This window comes from Lathyrus oleraceus, chromosome 1 (assembly GCF_024323335.1).
Source record: "Lathyrus oleraceus cultivar Zhongwan6 chromosome 1, CAAS_Psat_ZW6_1.0, whole genome shotgun sequence".
Lineage (NCBI taxonomy): Eukaryota > Viridiplantae > Streptophyta > Magnoliopsida > Fabales > Fabaceae > Lathyrus > Lathyrus oleraceus.
The window spans coordinates 60409602-60430765 of NC_066579.1; positions in this window are offsets into that span (position 1 = coordinate 60409602).

Below are 21164 nucleotides of genomic sequence, written 5' to 3' on the forward strand. Positions count from 1 at the left end.
TCAAACAACAAAAATGTGGCAAGGGTTTTCATGAAATCACACATATGTGAGCAAATCGATGAAACACACATTCAAGCATAACAAGTGAAATCCATATTTCTCTCAGCATAGCTAACCTTTTGACATGATTCAAAGCTTTAATCAACCTACTAAGTAAGACCTATATGATGTGTAGCAAGATTTGAGAAAACAATGAAGTCGAAAAATTCACCTGATTTGGAAAACCCAATGAAACAGTGCTGTTTGTATGCTTCCAGCTCAATCAGAGGTCCAATATGCTTTTGGAGTGAAGAAACTTTGAAGAACCTTGACTCACACTTGCTTGAAATCCTTCAAAACTCTAACTGCCATGTTTGTATATTTGGAAGAAAACAGAACTCAAGATGATTTGCAGCTGGTAAATGTTGCTGCAGCCGGGCTCTAGATGGTGACTAGGTCATGGAATAAACAAAGGCTGCTCGAGTTTCTTGGAGTCTTGGCAGAAAAAAGCTAATCGAACCAAAATGACAGATGAGAGGAAAGAAGTTTTTCTGTGCAATGGAGGCTGTAGCTTTTTGTCTCTAGGGTTGCTTTGTGGCAGAAAATCAGTTTATATGTGACTGTCTTAAGGAATGCTTAATCCTACTTAGCTAAAAATGACCAAATGCACATTTGCTAATCTTTGTACAAGTGAAGTGGAGGGTGTATCTTGCACGTTTTTGGGCCTCAAGACAGGCTGCCAAGGACCTTGCCAATTGCTGTTTTTGGTATGCTGCAGAATTGTTGTACCTTGCTTTGTTCTTTTAAGCCAGTTGCAAAAATTGCCACATTTGTACTTTAGGCCAAAATGAGGGTAAAATGGTGATATGAACATGTTTTAGGGCTTTGAGCAAGTTTCAAATATGATTTAAAACATTTCCCAATTGGCCAAAGTGAGAAAAAGTCCATAAATCAAAAAGTCAATGGTTGGTCAAACTTTGAATTTAAATGAAAAAGGTCCAAAAATGCCATTTTGAATGGTAAGGTTTTAGGTCATGAAATTTATATTTTTGGAAAGAGGATGAAAAATGTGGTTTGTAGGAAAAACCCCACCAAATTTGGCCTTATGGTTTGAGAGATATGGCTTGTTGAAGTTCAAAAATTGGTGAAAATGATTTGATCATATCTTGACAACCACACATGGGATTTGGGTGTTCTTGGACTTTTTGAAAATGGGAGAACAAGATCTTCAACTTTCATGTTGGGCAAAAATTCATTTGAAGCTTGTATCATGATGTAAGTTTAAGATCAAGAAGTTTCCATTTTTGGCAGTTGAAATTACAGGTCCACTTGCTATTTCTGGAAAATTTCTGATTTCACTTGATTTTCTTCCATGATGAGGTTGAACATGATAGATGAGACTTATACAAGCATGAATGAACTCCTTCATATCAATCCTATCCATCAAATCCTTGATTAAATCCACAGTTGACCAAGTTTGACTTTTCTAGGGTTTTGGACTGACTGATCCTCTTCTGATGATTTCCAAACCCTAATTCCTTGAGAACTTGACTTCAAATGATGTCTCAAGTTGTATGAACCTTTGATTATTGATCATGGTGCCCAAATTCTGCAAGAATGGCCACCATCCATTGCTTTGACTGACTGTTGACCATCTTTGACCTAATTTCTGATGATTACTTCAACTGCAAGCAACAAGGTTAGACTGACAATATTTTTGTACTTTTTGGTTAGTAAACATATGAAAAGCAAAGATATACAAATGCAAGGTATGCTTGGTGATCAAGGAATCAACTCACAAGGCAACCAACCCACTAGGAGGGAACAAAGGCATGCAATGATCCTTGAGGCCATGATATGAATGATATGGGCCATGAGGGATCTTAGGGCCCAAAATTGGGGTCTTACAGATGCCCCTATTTAAGGTCATTCTAGCCGGAGAAGTGAAGTTTAGAAATCTTCATCTTGACGCGGTAGAATGGGCTTAAATAACAGTAATGAGACAAATTTTGGTCCCTAAGAGACCTCATGATGCAAATGTATGCATGCAAAAGACACAAATTCTATGGGGAATATGATTCACACAGAAGAAAAGACGATCCATCGGAGTAATACACTCACTAGGAACAAAGACTCTGACAAGACTCTAATTGGGGATAATAACAGAAAAAGAAATGTGTGAACAATACACGACTCCAAACTGGGGAAAAACAAAACTGACACAACGTGAACAAAACACGACTCTGATTAGAAGAATAGAAAACAGACAGGAGAACTCACTGGGGAGTGAAGAACTCACACCGGGAAAAGAATTCCAAATGGAGAATAAATCCATTGGAAAGACACAAACTGACTCCTGAGGAGAAGCAAAAGAAAACTCCACTGGGGAAGTAACAAAGAAATGAGATGTTACCAGGCATACGGATAACAAACTCAGGAAAATCTGACTCCACAGGGGGACCGAGGTCATAATAGGGAGCAGAAAGGAGGGAACACCAAGGATACCGGTTACTGGGTATATAATAGGTGACCGACCAAAGACGTGAATTGGTGTGTGTTCCAAAACACTCATCATCCTGAAGAGAGCGAAAGCAAACTTGTTTATAGGATGGACAAAAAAAGCGTGAATTGGTGTGTGTTCCAAGACACTCATCATCCGAAAGAAAGCTAGAACAGCAGACTTGTTTAAAGGATGGACAAAAAACGTGAATTGGTGTGTGTTCCAAAACACCCATCATCCAAAACGCAAACTGGTTAAAGGATGGGCAAAAAACGTGAATTGGTGTGTGTTCCAAAACACTCATCATCCGAAAGAAAGCTAGAACAGCAGACTTGTTTAAAGGATGGATATTCGATTCTACAAAGAATACGAATCTTGCTCAGCTGGGGAAAATCAACAAAGGATTCCAACTAACGAGCGCATGAGATATACTATTCATTACCGGCAAACCGTGAATAATACACTCGGAAGGAAAAGACACCAGAGATACCGGTTACTGGGTATATAATAGGTGACTAACCAAAGAGAGAGACAATCGATACCAAGCATACGGGTAAACGAAAGACAACTCAGAGGGATAAATTGCAAGCATCCGGCAATTATCCAACGACAAGAATATTCGACTCCACAAAGGGAAATAACGAATCTTACTCGACCGGGGAAACACAAAAGGCTTCGACTGAAGAGTGCATGAGATATATTATTCATTACCGGCAGACCGTGAATAATATACTCGCATGGAAGATTATCCACAACCGGTTACTGGGTTAACAAGGGATAAATCAACCGAACAGAAAGGCATCGGGATACCAAATTAGGTATATAATGATGACCAATCAAGAGGAACAACAGACATTACCGACAAAAGGGTAAATGAAAGGCGAACTGCTGAGGATAAATTGCAAGCATCCGGCAATTATCGACAGAAGACTAGCTGGGGATGCATTGGTGTACAACCAATGATCCGGGGAACAAATCACTAGCATACGGTGAAAAGACCCACTGGGGATAAAATTGCTAGCATACGGCAATTATCCGCAAAAACTTGCTAGGGACATAAGTGCTGATCTGAGCAACTTATCCAAGCAAAGGAAAATCATCATCAAATATTGAATGAAGATAACCACAAAATTAGGGCTTACATCTACCGAATACAGGGTAGAAGACCAAAAACTCCGCGTGGGGATAGAACAAATCACAAATCCGCACGGGAAACCAAAATAGGGTTTATAACAAACCACAAACTGCTGAAGAGCAGAAAAAAAAGGATTTACAACTACCGGGTATGAGGTAGAAGACCAAAACTCTGGCTGGAGAATAAAAGGTGTATAACCACAAATTCTGTTAAAGAAGCCAGGAAAAATAGGACTTATATCTACCGGTTCTGTAGGTAGAGGCCCCAAAACATTCCGCTGGGGAACAACCCACTGGGAAACACAAGATATCTGACAAATAGCCAATTCGGGAATAATCCGAAAAGACGGACTGAATCAAGACACGTCCTAATGAGGATATAACTCAAATAGGAAAATCCATCCCAATATATGTGTTGGGAGGAAACGGAAGAAACCGTCATCCACGAGGATATATCTCAGTGGGGAACTGCAGAAGGAAAGACAACATTTTCTGCTTATGGGGTTGACTCTATATGGAGAGATTTTAAACACCCAACATCTGCTTGGGGAGATCTGTAAAGAGATCTATATCACCATAGCAGGAGACACGACAAACAAAAGATATATGGCAAGAAATGCAACATGAATATCTGAATGTTTTATGAATATGCATGAATATGCGTGATTTATGTTTGATGAATGCTGACAAAACAGACAATTCTAACACAAACAGGTTCAGGAACTAAACGTCCGGTATTATACTTCCAGGGGAATAACCAGCTGGAGAGCCAATCTGCGGAGATCCACATGCTGTAAAGCAAAGATCTGCAAGTACTGCTGAAGAAGCAGAGAATCATAGATATCAGGAAACAACCCAATCAGGGTACGGAAAGTCACAACGGGCAAAACAGCCACCAAGACGAATCTGTAGGGGAACAAGAGAGGTCCCAAAGTATCTGCAGGGGATCCCAGTGTTAACTGAGAAACAAAAGTGTGTTGCACAAACACAAACTGCTGTAGAAGCAAATCCACACAATTCCGCTGGGGAATAACCCACTGAGGGAGAACGATATCATCCAGATAGAATCTAACTGCATAAGCAACTCTATTGGGGGAAAACTGTCGGCTACTCTCTTGGGAACAAACCACTGAGGGAGGACAGATCAAACAAGTAGATTCTGCAACGAACCACTCCGCTTGGGGAGAATACACAGCAAACTGATCACAACAAGTAGATTCTGCAGTATAAGCCACTCTACTGGGGATCACAAACAGTCAGGAAATCAAATCCGTTCACTGGAGGCTAGAGCCATCATCCGACCATACTGGGGATTGAAAGAGTATTCAACAGGCAAAACTGCCACAACAAGCACTCTGCAGACTAAGCTGAGGAAAAGATGGTTGCAAATACACTGGGATATCAACCCAAACAATCCACTGAGTAGGAAAATAAATCCTGCTCTGCTGAAGAGAAAAACTCTGATGGAGAGATAGCAACAATTCCACAGACGACTTCGCCGGGGAAAAGGTAAAGTACCGGGTATCAAACCACTGACTTACCAAGTCCTCAAAAAGAAAGCGATCGTGCTGAGGAAACAGACAAATCCTGCTGGCACACTGCATGGGGGGAAAAGCGGTAACAACTCCACTTGCAACTCTGGGGGGATATTAATGACAGCTCTACTCGCGACTCAGAGGGGAGTATCAATAACAACTCTACTCATGGCTGTGCTGAGGATACAAATAAAGTCTGGGGCATACGACCCACTAGAGAAAGTGACAGGGCACCAGGATGACAAACCATCAACCGCCGAAACTTCTCAAGAAAACACCCATGCTAGGGGAAAACTGCTGCTGGAGAAAAACGAAGTCTTCAACAACACTCTGCTTGCGACTGTACTGGGGAACAACCCCAACAACAAATCTGTTTGAGGAACAACCTCAACAAAGATCTGAAGAAAGAATATACCACCAAACCAGGAGTATGAACAAATGTCTTACCTGTTGGGAATCATGCCACCCTCGGGAAAGCACTGAAATATTCTTGAGTATCCTTTCAATCTTGTGAATGTTCACTTTGTTTAAAACAAAAATTTTGAAAAAATTGATTTGTTTAAAACAATGACATTTTATCAATTTAAAACATGCAAAACATTTGTTGAATTGAAACAAATAAGAGTGCAAATAAATTGGATAAAAAGCTCAAATTGACTTGATAGAATGGTAGTCTGCCAATGGCAAGACTCCATAGATCTGTACAAATTTGAAATCAGTGATATATATTGGAAGAGGGCTACATTGAACATAATGATCCTTTCTTTACCAATTTGAATCTCGATGTATCCGAAGCTTCGGTTGACGACGAATCGAGAATCTTCTGACGAAATGACGACTGATGAACAGAAAGTCTTGTCAGGATGCAGTTACTTGCCAAATCCCTTATTTTTGCCTAGATCGCCTCAGAGTGAGGTACTCAATCTAGCGGGATGCAAATATATATTTTTTCAAGTCTCTAATTTTTGCCTGAATTACCCTTGCGGGTTCTCCACCGAGACGCTCATTTTTGCCTAAGCCGCCCTTTCGGGTTTTCAACTTAGCGAGCTATTCTGTTTTTTTCATTCTTTTTTTTTCATTTGCATATACTTTTTTTTCTAGGCAAAGTATCTCTTAACTGCATCTGAATTCACAGGACGAGTGAAATCCTCCCCATCCATTGTTGTCAGCATCAAAGCTCCGCCTGAAAAGGCTCTCTTAACAACATATGGACCCTCGTAGTTTGGAGTCCACTTGCCCCTGGAATCGGGCGCGAAAGACAAAACTTTCTTGAGCACAAGGTCACCTTCTCGGAACACACGAGGCTTGACCTTCTTGTCGAATGCTTTCTTCATTCTCTGTTGATACAACTGACCATGACACATGGCAGTTAATCGCTTCTCTTCAATTAAATTCAACTGGTCGTAACGACTCTGAATCCATTCAGCATCAGTCAACTAGGGACTTGAGGGTATACTTTTTCTTTTTTCCTTGGAAAAATCTTGAAATTTTTTTTGCTGATTTTTGATTTTTTATTCTTTTTCACCCTCTTTCTTTTTTTTTTTTTTTTTTTATATTTTTTGTTTTGATTGCATTTGCAATGCCCCAGTTTGACTGTTTTGCTGATTCTCATGATACAGCTGAATGAGCTTGCTTTTGCGCTCAAGAAGGCGGGTAATCTCGTCAGGAATCCCCTTAACATCATCTTCCTCTACCTCAGATACAAGGACTTCAAGATTGGGAGATGGCGTTGGATCATTATGTTCAATGGGTTTAGAAATCCCTGCATAATGATTCTGGATAATGAAAAGCTTTTGTATTTAAACAAGCAAATCAGTTATGCAGATGAAAAATGTTGTTGTTTTTATTGTTTTTCAGGGTTTTTTGTGATCACTGATTTCATGCAAAAGCAAAAAGTGAAAACAAATGGAAAAACAAATGTTTAACAATGCATTAATTGAATGAAAACATCATTGTATTAAATGCTTTGCCAACAATGTCATCACTTCTCCTTTTGGCATGGGAGAAGGGTTTTAAATAAAGTGAACAAATCACGCTGACTTATGAATGACCGTAGGAACATCCACAGCGACCCAATTGTGGCAGACACCACCAGGTATGATGAAATTGTTCAGATCTTCTGCATCTTCTTCTTCAATGATGGCAGCAGCCTCTTCCTCAGGTTGATCATCATGGATAAATCCTCCACTTGCGAACAAACCTTGCTCATTAAGTGCCCCAGAACCATAGCCAATGCCAGCCCGGGATTGGTTAACCTGGAATAAATCCATCAAAAGCACTAAGGCTGGCAAATTCCTCCTCTGAGTTCACCACTCTCTTGTTCAATCTGATCCATCAATCTGGCAGAAATAGCTCTGGTATAATACCGGCAAAGTGCGTCTTCAAAATAAATGAAGGTCGCAGGGTCAGACCACAGGATGGGAGACCGGAACAAAACACCTGCTTATGCAAATGATGCATGAAGTGTTTATGCATATGCTTGTTTTTATTTCAGAGAAACTCGAGGGTTTTATTTGCAAACTTTGAAATATTTAAGCATTTTGATCATATATGAGAAAATCTCATCAGATATATCAGGTGAAAAAAATTTTCCCGGTTTTTTCCTGTTTTGAAAATTTTTGCAAATAAACTCCTTTGAGTTCCTTGAAAATTTTCTTTTTTCTGATGATATGAATGCGGATGAATGCGTGAATGCATGAATGCAACAATCACACTCAAGGATCAAGCAAGGCACGCCAAACAAAGGTCGTGGGAAAGCTCTATGTATCCCTAATATCAATCATCCATTTTGGTGGATTTAGGTTTTCACCTTATCGACACCCAAGTTCCATTGATATTAACGGTACATGAACCGGCTCTAACATTCTTAATATCAACCAGCCGCTTTGGTGGATCTTAGGTTTTACACCTGATCCGGGATCCATTGATATTAACAATGTTTGAACGACTCAACCACGAATCACGGGTTTGCTGAGAGTCACGAGCATGGAGTCTCAGTTAAGAACCACCCAAAGGGAGTGTACTAGGGTTTAAACCTGCCAGACATGTTCTATCAGAGGTTCCCATAATCATCGTTCCATCTCTCGAATATTATCGGAGGAACGAATACTCGTATTCCAAGAATATTCTCAAGAGAAACTCTTATGAGTGTAGTATCGCGTAACAATCGTATCAGAACTGACATCTGAACGACCTCCGCACTACGGTCCTAAAAAAAGGCCAAGATGGGTTTGGTAAACTAAGGTCCTTGGCTTCTACGGAACATGATTGAAAGAATAATGCCTAACCACAAATAACTTGTGTGACATTATTAGTTCAACATGACCTCCACCAAGTGAATGGGCTCGCAAGTCAACTGGCTAAGGACTACTCCACACCAGTCAACAAGACTATGCCATTCTCCTATCCTAGAGTGCACTCGAGTTCGGGTATAGAACGCATCTCACAGATCACCAAAGCAAACAACAATTGTATATCAAGCAATTCACACATTACAATCAATACAGTTATCCCAAATTGTACAAAAATATGTCAAATAATAGATAACAATATAGCACAACAAGGGTGAAAAGTAGGCAATACCACCAGGGATTCAGCGTTATTTCCCCAGCAGAGTCGCCACTTTTCTGTAGCGGTGTATTCGTCGCTATATGATCTATCGATTAAATCATAAGCTAGGAGATACATGAAATTTCGAGTCGCCACCGCACTTTTATTTATCCAAAGGATTGGCTAAAAAGCGAACAAAAGCCTAAGAAGTTTTACACGTAGAAAACTAATAAAAAGATCAGAGATTCTGGGTAAGGGGTAAATTACGCAATGGGAAGGTGTTAGGCACCCACTACGTCCTAGGTACTCCTAGGGAGCCCTTTTCACACTTGTTGTAAAAGATTGTTATTTGTTATGACAAAAATATTGTGCAGACATGATTGGGATGATGAGAAAAGAATGTACAATTTTTATTATTATTGGGTTCGAACGGATGAACCCGTTGCCTACGTACCTTCCATCAAAGGTAAGGATCAGAACGCCGTAGTTCGGCTAAAAGATTTCCAAAAGTGGGTTAGGTTCAATTTTAAACACAAGCACTGAGGCTTTTCATTATCAATGGGAGAACACTCGACCAAAAACAACATCCACCATGCGAGGATAGCTTCGACGTACTAGAGGGGTTAGCCCTGTTTGAAGTACGGAAGTCTTACTGTCGACTCACCAAGGATAGGCAAGATTTACATCAACCACAAAGATAATTGAAACCTATGGCTAATGTGAAAAGATTAACAATGGACAGAGCCAAAACAAGTGAATGAGTGATGTTAATTGATTGTGATTATGAAAATGAAGTCAAAGTATGATTAAGATTGATTTGAAGGAAGTATTATGAAATGGAGTTTGAAAAGGTCAAGGACTTGAGGTCCAGGTTTTTAGTTAGAAAACGTGAAGATGTTTGCACAACACTTATGTCAAGTTTGAAAGACAAGAGTGTGAAAAGTCTAGGACATAATGAATGATGAATGGATGAGGATGGATAGTAAAACTTCTTAGAAGGTTCACTTCTTGAAATCATATAGCAGATGATTCAAGTGTGTCCTTTGGAATAGCAATGGATAATAATAAACAAACAAAGCAAAGAAAGGCGGATACCGGATGCCAATCAATGGTCTTATACCAATCTCCTAAAACAAAACGGGATATCAGATGCCACTCAATGGACTTACACTAATCTCCTCAAAAGAAAAATGAAGATGAGAAATGGAAGTCAACTGCCAATCTGTCTGGACTTAGGTTAACTCCACAGTATGGTCCTAGGAAATCCAATGCCACGTTACAGGGACTTACAATGGATCCTCACATACAAGAACAAAAGCAACAATATGATCACAGGAATGCAAATGCCAACTTACAGGGACTTATAATTGCAACCTCACATACAAACAGATAAACAAACTATGATCACAGGAAAGCAGATGCCAACTTACAGGGACTTATAACTGCAACCTCTCATACAAATCAAGCAGATCAAATTATGATCACAGGACAACAGATGCCAATTTACAGGGACTTATAACTGTATCCTCACATACAAACAGATAAAACAGAAGATATGAGTGACCAATGAGGTCTTACACTCTATCCTTCCATGTCATAGGAACAAATGCCAAGGCAATGGACTTACAATTGTCCTCAATGGGCAAACAACAATGATAGCATCACAAAGATAAATGAGATGATCATGCACTAATGGCAATTGATGATGATGATAAATGCATAACATATAAGCAGGCAAGTGCATATGAAGCAATCAATCAATCAATGAATATCAAACAGCACACTCTATAGCCAAAACAATGGGAGGCTCACACAAGAGGGTTTGACTTTGAAAGTCCACTGTAATAGGTGAAGGTCGCTCTTAACCTGGCCATTGAGGGGCTCAGGTGAAGCAGATGAAAAGGAGATGAGGGGTGTACCTCATTGCTTCTATCTCAGATCAGAGAGAGCATCAAAGAAAGTGTGGGAGTTCAGAAAGTAGGAACTCTCTCCACATTATTGACTCGATTAGATCTTGGGTATTTATCTCATTGCTTCAACCATGTAATGGGAGCAAAGAGAGGACACACTGAATAGTGGGGGATAGATTACTTATCCCTACCTTCCACCAATTGCCTTACTCGAAGGACTTTTCCTGCTTGGGACAAAATTAAACACACACAGGCATTGCCTCTTAAGGAGGACTTCAGACAGTTTGCCCGGTCAAATAACAGACCGGGTCTCCAGACTACATGAAGAAGAAGTAATTATACCTCAAAGCAAATGCTAAATAGCAAAGCAAGCAAGTTCAAAGAACTTAGGCAACTAAAGTACCTGAAAAAGTCAAACTTATTAGCAAACAGTTCAACAGTCAAAATCAAAAGAAAATGAACCAATAGTCAACCACAGAGGGACCAACTGTGCAAGGCACAAAGACTCAAGTATATGAGTCACACCTACAAAACAAAGGTTAGCACAATATATAATTCAATCTCAAACAAATTTGAATGGTCTTTGAGGCATTGGTGCTTAACCTGAAACAACAGCTCAATTGTAAGCTTACAAGACCACTAGGACTAGCCTAGGGTCAAAGATGAAAGAAAAAGGTCAAACAGCAAAGGAAAGTCAACCCAAACCAAGTCTAAACATTCAAGAAGCATTCTCAATTGGATTCATAATTATATCATGCATCATGGTCATTTCACATGCAAAAGGATGCAAAGCATGGCAAGAGAAGCATACAAAAGTCAACAGCAAAGACTTCATTCAAAAGTCATCTCAAACAATCTCAAAATTATGAAATAAATCACACTCAATCCTAACATCTAACATGGTATACATGTAAAATTTCATGGCATTTGGATGAGAGGAAGGCAGTCAAATAAAATCATGAAGTCAAACCAAACTCAAGTAAGCATGGTGAAAGTCAACAAGCATGGGTCAACTTCAAAAAATCATATCAATTTGAAAACAGAAGAGAAATGAGTGAGATTAACACCAATGCAAAGCTCAAGGTGTCTAGTTATCACATATGAAATTTCATGGTCATACAATAAGATTTGAGAATTTCACAAAAGATTTGGCAAGGCATAGCACAAAAAGTCAACAAATGACCAAGCATGGAAGAAAATTCACAATCAAATGGAAAACAGCAAGATTAATTCCAAGAAAATTCATACACAAACTAGACATGTGATAGATGATTCATGCAAAATTTGGGGTCCATTGGATAAGAGAAAGCATGTGAACAAAAATTGGGAAAATACATGATCATGGTATAGCACCAAATGTAACACATAACTTCAGAAAATCACAACTCTCAATCCACAAATGATAAATGCACAAACTTTATATTGAAATGAAGGTCAATGTGTCTAGTTTCACCACAAAAAATTTCAAGCTCAAAAGATATGACATGAGTATTTCACAAAAGGAATGGCACAATGTATCATTTTGGCATACATGTTGGGAAAACAATTATCATTTAAAATCCAGCCACTGAAAAATTAATTAAAATTCACCATAAAATAGAGGACACATTCATGAGCATGAGGAAAAAATTTCATAATTTTTGGATGAAAATTGAAAGAGAAATGAATTGTTTAAGTTGAGGAAATAATTGGATGCAATATGAACAAATGGCATGGCAAAGTGGTCAAACCAAGGTCAACCGATGGCAGAGTTGTAAATAGTGCAGTCACTTAACAAAACTGCAGCGTTTTGATGGGGGAAACGAAATGTTCCCATTGGCTCTCAGCCAATGGAACAGTGTAATGCGCCAATGAGCTTCCAAGCTCTGAGTTTTCACATAAACCCTTAGGGTTTCTAACAGCATGGCCAACAATGCAAGCAAACAGCAATTGTTTTCAAACAACATCATCCAACAACATGATTCGACCAAGCATACAAACTCATGCATCATCAACCAACAACAGCATAAACATGTTCATGAGATTTTCTTGGCAACTTAAGGCAGCAAAACAGCAGGGGTAAACATCAGCTTTAAACAAAATTCGACCAAAAAACAAAAGCAAAGCAAGTGGTGATGGTTCAATGCAATTAAAACAAACAACAGCAGCCAACAGGAATCTGGGGGATGGTTAAGGTTTCAACAGCATGGTTTAATCAGCATGGCAGCACATGTTCATCATGTAACATTAACCAACAACAACCAAACATGACAAGCACAATTCAAAGGATTTTTCTGGGCAATGGTCGGGTTTGAACAGCAGGGCATTTGCTCATCATCATCATGTTATCATCATCATAAAACAACAGTCGAGCAAGCAATCACAACAGCATGGTAAGAACTTCATCATGCAGCACCAACCAATAAACAAAGCAAAACATGAATCATGGGAAATCTGGGCATATTAAGATGGCAAAACAGCAGCAGGGTTTTATTAGCATGTGCTCATCATAAACAACGGCAAACACAATCAAGAATTTCTGAACATGAGTTTAGAGTTTAAACACAACAGCAGGACATGTGCAGCATGGCTTTCAGCATTTATTTTCATGTTATCGATCAAAATATCACCAGGTAAACAGCAACAATAATCAAACACGGCCATGGAACACTATTCTCATACAACATTTGAAAACAACTAAACAGCAGCAAACATGGGAGTCTTCTGGTGCAGGGTTAAATTCGAACAACAGCATACATTCAACATTCTCATGCAACTTGAAATTTCGAAATTGTACAGAAATCCCAATCAAGTACACCAATAGCCTCAGCATACATCAAACAACAAAAATGTGGCAAGGGTTTTCATGAAATCACACATATGTGAGCAAATCGATGAAACACACATTCAAGCATAACAAGTGAAATCCATATTTCTCTCAGCATAGCTAACCTTTTGACATGATTCAAAGCTTTAATCAACCTACTAAGTAAGACCTATATGATGTGTAGCAAGATTTGAGAAAACAATGAAGTCGAAAAATTCACCTGATTTGGAAAACCCAATGAAACAGTGCTGTTTGTATGCTTCCAGCTCAATCAGAGGTCCAATATGCTTTTGGAGTGAAGAAACTTTGAAGAACCTTGACTCACACTTGCTTGAAATCCTTCAAAACTCTAACTGCCATGTTTGTATATTTGGAAGAAAACAGAACTCAAGATGATTTGCAGCTGGTAAATGTTGCTGCAGCCGGGCTCTAGATGGTGACTAGGTCATGGAATAAACAAAGGCTGCTCGAGTTTCTTGGAGTCTTGGCAGAAAAAAGCTAATCGAACCAAAATGACAGATGAGAGGAAAGAAGTTTTTCTGTGCAATGGAGGCTGTAGCTTTTTGTCTCTAGGGTTGCTTTGTGGCAGAAAATCAGTTTATATGTGACTGTCTTAAGGAATGCTTAATCCTACTTAGCTAAAAATGACCAAATGCACATTTGCTAATCTTTGTACAAGTGAAGTGGAGGGTGTATCTTGCACGTTTTTGGGCCTCAAGACAGGCTGCCAAGGACCTTGCCAATTGCTGTTTTTGGTATGCTGCAGAATTGTTGTACCTTGCTTTGTTCTTTTAAGCCAGTTGCAAAAATTGCCACATTTGTACTTTAGGCCAAAATGAGGGTAAAATGGTGATATGAACATGTTTTAGGGCTTTGAGCAAGTTTCAAATATGATTTAAAACATTTCCCAATTGGCCAAAGTGAGAAAAAGTCCATAAATCAAAAAGTCAATGGTTGGTCAAACTTTGAATTTAAATGAAAAAGGTCCAAAAATGCCATTTTGAATGGTAAGGTTTTAGGTCATGAAATTTATATTTTTGGAAAGAGGATGAAAAATGTGGTTTGTAGGAAAAAACCCCACCAAATTTGGCCTTATGGTTTGAGAGATATGGCTTGTTGAAGTTCAAAAATTGGTGAAAATGATTTGATCATATCTTGACAACCACACATGGGATTTGGGTGTTCTTGGACTTTTTGAAAATGGGAGAACAAGATCTTCAACTTTCATGTTGGGCAAAAATTCATTTGAAGCTTGTATCATGATGTAAGTTTAAGATCAAGAAGTTTCCATTTTTGGCAGTTGAAATTACAGGTCCACTTGCTATTTCTGGAAAATTTCTGATTTCACTTGATTTTCTTCCATGATGAGGTTGAACATGATAGATGAGACTTATACAAGCATGAATGAACTCCTTCATATCAATCCTATCCATCAAATCCTTGATTAAATCCACAGTTGACCAAGTTTGACTTTTCTAGGGTTTTGGACTGACTGATCCTCTTCTGATGATTTCCAAACCCTAATTCCTTGAGAACTTGACTTCAAATGATGTCTCAAGTTGTATGAACCTTTGATTATTGATCATGGTGCCCAAATTCTGCAAGAATGGCCACCATCCATTGCTTTGACTGACTGTTGACCATCTTTGACCTAATTTCTGATGATTACTTCAACTGCAAGCAACAAGGTTAGACTGACAATATTTTTGTACTTTTTGGTTAGTAAACATATGAAAAGCAAAGATATACAAATGCAAGGTATGCTTGGTGATCAAGGAATCAACTCACAAGGCAACCAACCCACTAGGAGGGAACAAAGGCATGCAATGATCCTTGAGGCCATGATATGAATGATATGGGCCATGAGGGATCTTAGGGCCCAAAATTGGGGTCTTACACATTCATTGATCAAATGCTGGAAAGGTTAGTCGGACACGATTACTATTGTTTCCTAGATGGGTACTCAGGGTACAACCAGATTGCGGTTGCCCCTGAAGATCAAGAGAACACTGCATTCACATGCCCCTATGGTATTTTTGCTTATAGAAGAATGCCATTTGGGTTGTGCAACGCACCGACCACTTTTCAAAGGTGTATGACATCAATCTTTGCTGACATGCTCGAAAAGCATATGGAAGTGTTTATGGATAACTTTTCAGTATTCGGTTCTTCATTTGATAATTGTTTGACTAACTTCTCACTTGTGTTAGAAAGATGCCAGCAAACAAATTTGATCCTAAATTGGGAAAAGTGCCACTTCATGGTACGTGAAGGAATAGTCTTGGGACACAAGATCTCCAACCGAGGTATCGAAGTGGACATAGCAAAAGTGGATGTAATAGCTAATTTACCACCTCCGATAAATGAAAAAGGCATCTGAAGCTTCTTGGGACATGCGGGGTTCTACCGCAGGTTCATAAGAGATTTCTCCAAGATCGCAAAACCACTAACTAGTCTGCTGGTGAAGGATACACCATTCCTATTTAACAAGGAGTGCATGCAAGCCTTCGAGACCTTGAAGAAGGAACTTGTGTCAGCCCCCATAGTTATTTCCCCCGATTGGTCTCTCCCTTTTGAGATAATGTGTGATGCTAGTGATAATGCAGTAGGGGTAGTACTAGGGAAACGCAAGGAGAAGCTCTTGCATGTGATCTATTATGCAAGTCACGTATTGAATCTTGCTCAAATGAACTATACAACCACCGAAAAAGAACTCCTGACGGTTGTGTACGCGTTTGATAAGTTCAGATCCTATTTGTTGGGATCAAAGGTAATTGTGTATACTAACCATGCTGCTTTAAAATATCTTTTTGCCAAACAGGAATCAAAGCCAAGGCTGCTGCGATGGATCCTACTACTACAAGAGTTCGACCTGGAAATCAGAGACAAAAAAGGTAGTGAAAACACTGTTGTTGATCACTTGTCTCGGATGACTCCGATTCAAGAAATAGAAGAAACACACCTTATCAGAGATGAGTTCAATGACGAACGTATCCTAGACGTTACGCATATCCCATGGTTCGTCGATTACGCGAACTTTGTGGTAGGTGGACTAATACCCAATGACTTTGACTCTAACAGAAGTTTTCTTTTTGCATGATTGCAGGTTTTATGTGTGGGACGATCCATTCCTTTACAAAAAGGGATTAGATGGCCTGGTAAGGAGATGTGTTCTAGAGGAAGAGCAAAGGGACATCCTAAAAGCCTGTCACAACTCAGAATATGGAGGACATTTTAGCAGAGATAGAACCGCAGCAAAAGTCCTCCAATATGGATTGTACTGGCCTGCACTGTTCAAAGATGCACAAGAGATGGTAAAAGAGTGCGACATATGTCAGAGAACAGGAAACATATCCAAGAGAAATCAGATGACTCAGAATGTCATGTTAGAGGTAGAACTGTTCGATGTGTGGGGAATAGATTTTATGGGACCCTTCCCACCGTCCGTTGGAAAGCAATACATTCTGGTCGCGGTTGACTATGTGCCAAAATGGGTGGAAGCAGACGCACTGCCCACGAATGACGCGAAAGTGGTAATAAATTTCCTCAAGAATTGTATCTTTGCACGGTTTGAGGTACCAGTAGCGCTGATTAGTGACGAAGGTATCCACTTCCTCAACAAGCTGATGGAGAACCTGCTAAGGAAATACAATGTCAAGTATAGAATCGCCACACCGTACCACCCACAGACTAGTGGACAGGTTGAGGTATCAAATTGGCAGATCAAGCAAATCCTAGAAAAGACAGTTAGCGCCTCACGAAAAGATTGGTCAATCAAGCTAGATGATGTACCCTGGGCATACCGAACAACGTTCAAAACCCCAATAGGTATGTCCCCGTACAAACTGGTCTATGGTAAAGCTTGTCATCTGCCGCTCGAACTAGAGCACAAGGCATTCTGGGCTACCAAATTTCTCAACTATGATTTGTCCAAAGCGGGTAAATCTCAGATCCTTCAATTACAAGAGCTGGAAGAATTCAGAAATCGAGCATATGAGAATGCCAACATATACAAAGAGCAAACCAAAACATGGCATGACAGGTGCATTCAGAAGAAAGAACTTCAGGAAGGACAACTGGTCTTATTATTTAATTCAAGGTTGAAGTTATTCCCAGGGAAACTAAGGTCAAGATGTTCAGGACCCTTTATGATACAAAAAGTATTTCCGCATGGAGCCGTTGAACTAAGAAATCCCGCAAACAGAGACACGTTCAAGGTGAATGGGCAGAGAGTTAAACCGTACCTACAAGACCATGAGGGTGGTCTAATAGACAAAATCCGTCTCACCTAAAAAGATGGAGAACCGTCGAGTCATGCGACGTTAAACACAACGCTTCGTGGGAGGCAACCCACGCATTTTAAATCTAATCAGTTATGTATGTTTGTAGGTTTACACAGGAGCTCTACAAGGAGGGAACATCACTTCAACAAATGTCTAAGTCATGAAAAAGGTTAATCAACGTGGCCAGAGGCACCAGAGGTTGAACAGGAGAAAAAGGCAAAAAACGGCCAAAAGGGCAGCCTGACACGGCCACCCGTGTTAGCTGACACGGGCCATGTCAGGAGGGTGAACATTCAGGCAAAAAATGTGAAAAAAACAGTGGCCTAACACGGCCACCCATGTCAGCTGACACGGACCGTGTCAGGAACACTGAAAGGGAAAGACTTTTTTTTGTCAACAGTAGCCTGACACGGCCCATGTCAGGAGAACTGAAGGAAATTTTGAAAACGTGGTGATGCACAGTAGCCTGACACGGCCACCCGGCAGGTAGAATTTTAAAAAAAAATTTAAAATCAAATTTTCCAGTGGGCCCCACCTATTTACTCCACCTTAACCACACTTTACCCCATTTACCTTATCATTATCAGAATTTTTTTCATTACACTATCATCATTCTCACTCTCTTTCTCTCTAAACCTCACAAACCCCGTTACCTCAAAGCTTTCATAACCACCACTTCCACTCTCCTATTGCAAAAACACCCTTCACAAATATTACTCCACTCGTCACCCCCGTTCTAACCACGATTTCCGAATTTTCTAACTCCCTATTTCAAATAATTTCTATTTTTGCAGGACCGAAATGCCCCTGAGGAGAATTCTCACCGGAAAGCAACAACTTGCGGAGATGTCGAGGTCACAGAAGCGACCAAGCCGGAGTCCAAATCCACACAACATCGTGTTTGACAATCCTGGAGAAGAAAAGAGGTATCAAATTCACTGGAAACGGAAACTCACACCGACAAGGTACATGTGTGAGCATACTCTGAATGCACTAGGGCTCAAAATGGAGGTATACCGGATGTTCCACGTTTTAGGAATGCTAGAGTTCATGAGCCTGGAAGGGCCGACATACAAGCGCATCACGCTCGAATTCCTTAGCACGTTGGAATTCCAACTCGAAGAGGTGGATAGACACGACCAAGTATTAATTCGGCACTTTGCGTTTCCTCTTGTTTAATAATTATCATGAATTATCGGTTGAGGAATTGGCAGGGATACTCCGACTCCCTCTGTACGGACCAGGAGCGGTCCCAAATGGGTTCTCACCTAAGGATTTCTGGATTGCTATCACCGGGAGGACAAATTACACCTCCAAAGGTGCTAAGGCCTCCGGCATTAAGAATCCATGCTTCCGGTATGCTCAGAAGGGTTTGGCCTACACCCTATTTGGAAGAGGTGATAGCACCGGGGTAGCTACTCAGAGAGAGCTATTTTTTTTGTACTCGATGGCACAAAACAAAGCCATCAATGTAGTTGCCTTTGTGTAGCGGGGTATTCGTTACCATTAGAGATATTGACTAAATCCAAGGTAAATCATACAAGTCGAGTCTCCACCGCACTTCTACTTATTCAAAGGAATGGTTAGAAAGCGAACAAAAACCTAAAAGTTTTATCGAATCAAAAACTAGTAAAAGAGAGTCAGAGATCTAGGTAAGGGGGTTGGTTATGCAATGGGAAGGTGTTAGGCACCCAAAACATCCTAGGTACTCCTAATGAGCCCTTTTCATACTTGTTGCAAAGGTTGTTGTTTTTTGTGAAAAAATGTTGTGCAAACATGATTGAATAGATGAGAAGAGAATATACAAGTTTATTTACATTTTGTGTTTGGATGGATAAACTCATTGCCTATATACCATCTTAAAAAAAGATTAGGATCAAAACCTCGTAGTTCGGGGTAAAAATCTCAAAATGAGTTGGTGAATTGATTAGTCCAAAAGCCTTCAGGTCTTTTATTATCCAAGGGAGAAAACTCAACCAACGACCACAAATCCACCATGTGAGGATATCCTTAACATGCTAGTGAGGGTATAGGTGAGTATTACATCTACCTCAAGGATAACTCAAACCTAATAGCTAAAGGTTATGAAAAAGTGATTTAAGAAAGTGGCCATTGAAACCACAAAAGCATTTGAATGGGTTACATTTACCAATGAAAAGTATTCACAAAATATGGTCAAAGTTGACTTAAAGATTCAATTCAAAATAAGTGTTATGAAACGAAAATTTGAAAATCAAAAGCATAAGGCTTAGGTTTCTAATGTTTGAAAACAAATGTTAAATGTTTGCACAAAAGTTTTGGCTTGGGTTAGAGTGGAGAGAAGAAGAAGAATGGCTAAGATCCTAAACATACAAGAGGTGAGGGATAAGAAATAAAACCACAAATGGAGTTCCTCTCTTGAGATCATATGGATGATCCAAGTAGCTCTCATTCTTTGGAATAAGCAATCATATGAACATAAACTCAAGCAATCAACAATCAAATGAACTTTTGGAAGGTTCCTCAATGTATCTTGAATCTCTCTCTCTTAGGAGCTCATGGTAATGGTTCCTCAATTTGGCTCAAGTGGGAATCCCTAGCACAAAGAAACACACACATCAAAAGGTTCTATTAACAATCAAAGAATGGACAAGAGGGAATTTAGAATATGGTCCTTTCAATGTTCATCTTCAAGCTTTAAGCATTCTAAAGGCATGAGGCCTAGTTGCTCTTTGACATTTATAGCACTCTAAAGGCATGAGGCCTAGTTGCTCTTCAAACTCCATTAGCTTGGGTAAAGTCCTAAAATCTAAGTCCATTTGTCCAATTCTTTGCATTTGGTCCACAACAATCAAACAAAACACAAACACAATAGTATATACACAATTATGTGCTCAAGTGAGCAAAAGGCAAATTGCATTAACATAAACATGTGCTCAAATGAGCAAAGGAAAAAGCAAATGAATAATATGTACAAGAATAGTAAATTGCATAAGAGAAAAAAAGTAAATGTTAATTGTTAATGGTTAGTGTTAGTAGTTAGTGTGCCATAAGGCAAATTTAGCGCTATGTTAAGCAATCGTAATTGGACTTATATAGAAGTCACAACTATCTGAGGCCGGTCAATAATAATGTAGGCAACAACACAAGTTAGAAGTCTTGATTAGTGAACCAAGTTCCAACAACTTGGCATGCCAAAAAGAAGAAGAGAATTGATCTTGTATTGGTTTAAGTCTTTTTGCATGATCCGTCCAGTCATTCTTCTCAGAAAGCAAGGAGTTGGGAGGAAAACTGATGATCTGTGAGTTATAACAGAATTGGGAAATAGTGGATGCCATGTTCACGTTGCCATTAGGATAGATTTTTCCTTTCGTGCGCAATTACCTCTTTCTAGGAATTGCTTCCCAATGTATTTGCCTCTTCAGGCACATTTTCAATCAATAAAAGTCGTTATTCAGATAAATGGCTCGTCTGTTTTTATTTTTACTG